This window comes from Setaria viridis, chromosome 7 (assembly GCF_005286985.2).
Source record: "Setaria viridis chromosome 7, Setaria_viridis_v4.0, whole genome shotgun sequence".
Taxonomy (NCBI): domain Eukaryota; kingdom Viridiplantae; phylum Streptophyta; class Magnoliopsida; order Poales; family Poaceae; genus Setaria; species Setaria viridis.
The window spans coordinates 35,435,127-35,442,817 of NC_048269.2; the positions used below are offsets into that span (position 1 = coordinate 35,435,127).

At 43.0% G+C, this 7,691-nt stretch overlaps 1 pseudogene; it reads left to right on the forward strand.

Annotated features, from left to right (window-relative positions):
* Window positions 1-102: 102 nt before the first annotated feature.
* On the forward strand, window positions 103-7,691 carry LOC140223530 (uncharacterized; annotated as a pseudogene).

The following is a 7,691-nucleotide window of genomic DNA, read 5'->3' on the forward strand; positions in this document are numbered from 1 at the left end:
TAATCTCAACAGAACGCTAGCTACTCTATATAAACTCGATCATCCTACGTACGAGTACTTGATACACGCAGCACGCAAAACAAAGCCTCGATCATCTACATCATGGCGTCCTCCTACAAGTGCGTCGTGATCGCCTTGCTCGTCGTCTTCTCCAACCTGCAGCCATCCGCGGCAATCAGATCAGCCGACCCTGAAGCGGCGACAAGCACGCCGTCGTCGCGCCGGCACCTGCGCCGCGGGGAGCTCGTCACGCGCAGCTGAAATTCTTCTTCACACCAGACTTCCCGTTCCTCCCCAAGATCCTCCTCGACATCTGCCACGCGCTGTTCCCACCCCCGACCCCGCCGCCGCCGCCGTCGCCGGAGGAACGGGTCACGTGCCGGGCGCCTCTGGCGAAGAGGTTCGTGCCGGTGTGCGGGAGCTTCCTCACCAACTCCAGCGTCTCGGCGCCGTCGAGCGAGTGCTGTTACAGGGTAAGCTCGTTCATCGCTACCCCGACGCAGTTCTGCCTCTGCCATATCGCCAACGGCGACGTCGACTAGATGTTGCCGGCGCCTCTGGTGGACCAGGCACGCAGGGTCGGTGTCCTGTTGGCATGCACCGACTTGACTGAAGGAATGATTTATCAATTCTGCGACGTGGATGGCGATATCTACAGTAAGTTCTTGCGCGTTGGTTCTTCCAATAATATCCGTGATCCTCCATATATAATATGCTTCTGATAATTATCATGTAAGTATATCCTTTTTAGTAAGGAAACTAATCTGTATTTATTGAATAAACTGAGGAGCATGATGGATCCTCCGAGTCCACCGCCGGCACCTGGGAAGAAGGCTTAAAGGGGTATTCCTTTCAGCTTTGCTAGCTAGTTATTTCTGACGAGCCAGTGAACTGGTGACCTGTATATAAATCTGTTTTTTTTTTTGGTGCTGCAGGATTGGCATAGGTTGCAATAAAGAGGTTGATCAGTTACGGTTGTCAGGATACTAATGAGGATTGCAGATTCGCAATCATCATATGGTGTGTGTGGTGTGCCCAAGTTTCCCAAGAGTGTTAAGCGTGTGTTAGGAATAAAGTTTCAACCTCTTGCTTAGGAAGTGCCACGAGTCATTTAATTATTAGTCTTTGTTGCTCTATGTGCAACAACAGTGTAACATGAAGATGCTACAGTCTCTTCAGTTCAACTTGTGCTGTTCTCTCATAAAAAGGCTAGTGCTTTTTGAGAATTTGTATTGCTACGTATATCTATTGTTGGAACGATGGCATCCATGCACGCGAAACGTGTTTCGTCTCATGAACTTGGGATGACAAACATTCTGAGTCCCACCCCTCACCAACGCCACCCTCGCCGCCAAATCAAGGTCGTCACTCGCCACGAACCTTAAGAAGACGCCGTTTCTGTTTTCCAATTTTTCCGGGGCTTCACGGGGAAGTTTTCTGGAGCTACACTAGTAGAGAACTCGTCTTTAGTCCCGGTTGGTAGGGTGCATATCTTCCAAAAATCCATCCGGGATAAACCAATCGAGACAAAAGGGGGTCTTTAGTCCCGGGTCCTTCAACCGGGAGTAAAGTCACCCTTTAGTCCCGGTTGGATTTCCCAACCGAGACTAAAGTCCCACTTAAATTTTCATGCATGGCGCCTGAAATTTTCATGCATCACGTAGTACCGCGGCCCTTTTGTTAACTTTTAGTATAGTATTTAAACGAATGAAATTAGTAATTATACAATTACTATGTATATACACAATTCATATACACAATTCAACTAGTATAATGAAATCAACTATATATACAAATCGATCTTAGCGCGTATTATATATACTAAATCCTAAACTATATATCTACAATCTTCCCATCGAGGTGTTGCTCGGAGCGTCTAAATGTCGTCCATCATAATAAAATTCTCCTTGTGGATTTATCACCTCGTCCATTAGGAATCCAATGAGACCTTCACATATTGCCGCTACTCTTTCTTTCTTCAAGAGTCCTTGTTGAATATTTAACATCTATAATTTGGAAATATGTGAATGTTACACGAACAATTAAATATAAGGAGCTAGAAAATAATTAACTGGTAATAGTTTTATTTTACGTACTTTAAAGTTGTGCGGCATCATCTTTAATCCCTTGGGTCCCATAAAACTGTGCATGTGCTCACAGATGTAGTAGCCACATAGATTGTTCCTGTCTTAAGCACTTCAGTGCGGAAAAAAATAAGTTATGAAATATTCGTGTTATACAATGTACTAAATGTGCAGACTTCATACGTACCGGGAAGTCTATGTTCCATTTAAGTTTTTCTTTGAATGGACCTTTGTGTGTCCTTATGAATTGTTTCCATGCGCTGCGGATTAGAATAATGAATGATATAGTGTAACAGGGATAAAATTTAGGAAACAAACTTTTGCATAGAGATAAAGGTCCAAAATTATTACAAGCCTAGCGATTTTTTCAGTCAAGTGATCGAAGCTGGTACGTCGGATTAGAATAATGAATGATATAGTGTAACAGGGATAAAATTTAGGAAACAAACTTTTGCATAGAGATAAAGGTCCAAAATTATTACAAGCCTAGCGATTTTTTCAGTCAAGTGATCGAAGCTGGTACGTTGACATTAGTTCCTAATGTTGGGACCTTTTTTTCCCCAAAATTTGTAGAGTATCATGCCTGTGTGACCACATGCTTCAAGAAAAGCAGGAACTGGCAGTTTTATACAGGAATGGACATTTTCTTCTTATTCATGTGGTATATCCTCTTCTCCTTTCTAGTTTCTATTAAACTATTGATGATCGTCAAGAGCTGTTCATATGTTCATTGCTTATTATGTTGTTCATTCTTTTTTTAGCACGAGGACACATTGCATACTTTGCAGACAGACTTTGATCTGAGGACCATCCATCCTAGTGCTCAATGGCAAATATTGGATGATGTGAGTCATGCAATTCCACAACTTCTTTCTTCTGAGATGATGCGATTTTGTTTTTTAGTTTTTTCTTTGCCAATCAACAACATTTAGGTGCACGGAGACAATTTCTTTGTGACTGGCAATTTCCGTCCTATCAAGGATGAAGATGAGGATAAAGTGAGTTTGGCTGCTCTAAATTTTCTTGCTTCTATTTTCTTATCTGATTATAAACAAAATGACAACAGGTGAGGGCACTTTATCTTCAAAATCGATATCAGTGTAGAATTCGAAGATATAAGAGGGCATCTGAAAAACCCTTAGAAAACCTTGCCAAAAATATTGTGGTTATCCCAGACAGTGCTCCTGAAACCATACCACCTCAACAAGAGCAGAATATTGAGGTTACCCAAGATGGTACTCCTAGAGCTGCACCCCTTCAACAAGATCAGAAAGCTGAGGTTATCCCGGACAGTACTGCTGCAGCCACAGCCACAGTACATTTCATTCTCCAGCTTCAATTATTATGGAAAGAGTGCAATGCCCTATTTTGAAGCAGAAATAAAAGCGATGAAGATTCGGAATCTTTATGAGATGTCCATCCACTACAATGACATTCACCATGACTGTGAAGAACTTGCTATAGTTATTCGTGATCATTATGATAGGTACTACACTTTCACTTTAATGCTATTTTAGATTCCATGAAACTTGCAGTATTAGAGCTTGAGTTCTTTTACATTTTATTTTTCAGTGTTTTGGAAGATTTAAGAGGTTCACTTGTCAAATATCTGGTAGCACATGCTGTTGAGGTAAAGATGGCTAAGGAAGCTGTACTTAAAATCCATGGCAGGCCTATTAGGTAGGTTTGTTCTTTATTTTCTTCTTTTGTGTAATATAAAAAGCATTCTGATCCTTTTATATATTTATATAAATTGTTTTCCTATCTTCTTTCCTTGTTGGATCAAGTTATGTTTCACCTTTAGCCTACCCAACTTGCTTGGGACTAAAAGGTTATGCTGTTGTTGTAGAATTATTCTGATTGCAAAGCTCTTGTTTTCACTTGCGAGCATGTGCTTCATGGATCCAAAAGCCTTGGCTTTGATATAAAAAAGGAAGATATTTTTTAGGGGAATGGTTGAGGAGAAGGAAGATATTTTTTAGGGAACAGATGAGGAGAAGGAAGATATTTTTTAGGGGAATGGGTGAGGAGAAGTCTGGGATAAGGTCACTTAAAAAAGAATTCATTTGTCAACTTGACTATAATTAAAGTGACTGGATTGGCTAAGAAAGTGCAGTTAGTTTGTTGCTTGAGATGACTTACCAGTTGGGACATGTGCCATTGCTGTGGGTTACAGCAATCCCGATTATGTGTTTTGTGGATCAGATGACTTAATTCTCACCACCATACCTGCTGTGTCTCCTGGTGCCATTAGGTATGTTTCTAACTCTTTAGTCTACACTTTGTTGCCAACTAACTTATATCAACATCATGCCTTTTTTATTTTGTAGTGGACAAACTCTGGTATCTCAACAATCTGATATTGGGAAAGAAGTTGTTCTACAAGTTGTACAACCGAAGGGGTTTCTCGGGAGGTCCTGTTATCTGCAGTGGTGGCGTTTTTGGCATGATTGCTTGCGGGCTTGAGCAGATTTCGCTCGCTATTTCCACTGAAACAATCAAACTAATACTGAAAGAATGGCTGATCATTGAAGACGATGTAAGCTTCAACTTTGGATCCCAGCTTTTTCTTCACTTATTTTATTTATGTTTGTCCTTGTGCCTTTTTTAGGAAAACATAACTATTGAAGATATGCTTGACAGATTCAGGATCTAGCGCCTATTCACGTAGGATTGTCTTGTTCAGTCAGAGCTGCACTCCTAAATTTCGCATGTTCAGTTTCAACATTAAAACTTATTTCGATTGGGTTGTAAGAACTAAAGCCATGAAGTACGTGTACGGCTACTACAGAAAACAACTGTCATGCCGTTAGACCATTTTGGCATGTAATCAGACTACGTGGTTTCCACACATGTCCATATATTTGTTGTGATTATACTGTAATTTTACTCACCTTTGCTGCACCAAGCACATTCACCGTCCTTGTGTGAGCATGGTTAACTCAAATGGTGAGTTATTGTCTCGTAATAATAAACAAACGCCTCCTGAATTGGAAAGAGTATCCCTCATCTATATACTAAACTGGGAGAGCGCTCGGCTCTGTTCTCGGACAATCTGTTGTTTCCATGTACGCTCTTTCCGGTTCCCAGATTATTTCGAGTGGAAGAAAAAATTCATCTGCCGTCCTAGTTATTCATCTCGTAATAGAAAACTCACCGCGTTGATTGTTGACATTGTTCTACTCCACGGTAAATTAATCATGTTGCTCAATCTGTGATCAATCTTAGCTCAGACATTTCTTGCGTTTTTTCTTGAGATGATAAATCGTAAAATGATATATATTCTGGGACGAAAGGAGCATATTTCAAAAAGAAGACTAGAAGCTTGATATGTCCGAGTGGTTAAAGACACAGACTCGAAATTGGCGCCTCTGTTCCAGTTCTTCGCACTTGACGGTTTGGATGCTGCATTAAGCGTTCCGCTTGCCGCCGCCCACCGCATCGTTTGATTTGATGTCAAGAAGGCTCCTGCCCCGTATCACCCCGCTCCCGCGCCGTCCACGTCGTCCCGCGCGGGCGACGGCGTCGTGGCGGCCGCGCCAACGCTCGCCTGCCTCGGCGAGCTCGCAGCCGCCTACGCCGACGCCGGAATGGACGGGAAGGCCGCCGAGATGTGCCAGCGTGCCAGGGAGCTGTACGGCGCTCTTCCCAGGGCGGCAGACTGCAACCGCCTCCTCAGGCTCCTCGTGCAGCGCCGGCGCTGGGAGGACGCCCGGAAGCTGTACGACGAAATGCTTGCCGAGGAGGGCGGCGCGGATGACTACAGCACCTGCGTGATGTTGCGAGGGATGTGCTTGGAAGGGCGGGTGGAGGAAGGGAGGAAGCTGATTGAGGCTAGGTGGGGAGCGAGGTGCATTCCGCATCCCGTGTTCTACAATGTACTGATCGATGGGTATTGCCAGCGCGGGGAAATTCGGAGGGGAATGTTGCTGTTGGGTGATATGGAGATGAAGGGATTCTTGCCGACCGAGGTGACATATGGAGTTATCATTACCTGGCTCGGGCAGAAAGGTGATTTGGAGAGGATTGGGGGTTTGCTTGGCGAGATGAAGGTGAGAGGATTGTCCCCCAATGTGCAGATTTACAACACTGTCATTGATGCTGTGTGCAAACGCCACTCAGCATCGCAGGCAATGGTTGTTCTGAAGCAAATGTTTGCGAGCGGTTGTGATCCAGATGTCGTCACGTTTAATACTTTGATATCAGCTTTTTGCCGAGAAGGTCGTGCTCACGAGGCTGAGAAACTTTTTAGAGAGGCCATTAGGAGAGAGTTGGAGCCAAATCAAAATAGCTACACTCCTTTGATTCATGCCTTCTGCATCGGAGGAGATGTGACGGTTGCATCAGATTTTCTCGTGGAAATGATGGAAGGAGGGCATACTCCTGATGTCATCACGTTTGGAGCTCTAATTCATGGCCTTGTTGTTTCTGGGAAGGTAACTGAGGCCCTGAGTGTCAGGGATAAGATGATGGAGAGACAGGTGATGCCTGATGTCAACATATATAATGTATTGATTAGTGGTTTATGCAAGAAACAAATGCTTCCCGCAGCTAAGAACCTTCTTGCAGAGATGCTTGAGCATAATGTCCAGCCTGATAAATATGTATATACCACGTTGATTGATGGTTTCATCAGGAGTGGGAATATTAGTGACGTAAAGAAAATATTTGAATTCATGGAACAAAAGGGAGTCTGCCCTGATGTTGTTGGCTACAATGCTATGGTAAAAGGATATTGTCAGTTTGGAATGACGGATGAGGCAATTCTATGCATGAGCAGCATGAAAAAGGTTGGCTGCATTCCAGATGAGTTTACATATACTACGCTTATTGATGGCTGTGCTAAACAAGGCAACATAAGTGGAGCTCTGAGTTTGCTTTGCGATATGATGAAGCGGAGATGCAAACCAAATGTTGTTACATACTCATCATTAATAAGTGGATATTGCAAGATTGGCTGCAGAATTTGTTTTTGAAAATATGCAATCTGAAGGTCTCCTTCCTAATGTTATACACTATACAATCCTAATTGGTAGTTTATTCAAGAAAGATAAAGTAAGCAAAGCTGCTGCATACTTTGAACGTATGTTGCTTAACCGTTGCTCTCCTAATGATGTCACATCAAATTATTTAGTTAATGGGCTCACAAACAGTGTGACCTGGATCATCAACTCAAACTGTAGCAACAGTGTTAAGTTGCATGACAAGAATGCTCTGTTAGATGTGTTCAAGGGATTGGTTTCTGATGGATGGGACCCAAGGATTTCAGCATACAATGCTATTATCTTCAGCCTCTGTAGGCATAATATGCTTGGGAAGGCACTGGACTTGAAAGATAAGATGGTTAGTAAAGGACACTCGTCAGACCCTATTACTTTCCTTTCACTTCCTTATGGCTTCTGTTTTGTTGGAAAACCGAGGAACTGGGGGAGCATCCTTCCTAATGAATTTCAGAAGAATGAATTTGAGACAATCTTTAGGTGCAAGATGTTATTAGACCAGCATGCCGTTGACACAGTTAGCTGCGAAGTCTCGAGGATTATACAGTTATATGCTGAGGAGTTTCTGTCTATACAGAAACTGGAGAAGAGATTTGCTGGTTCTTGA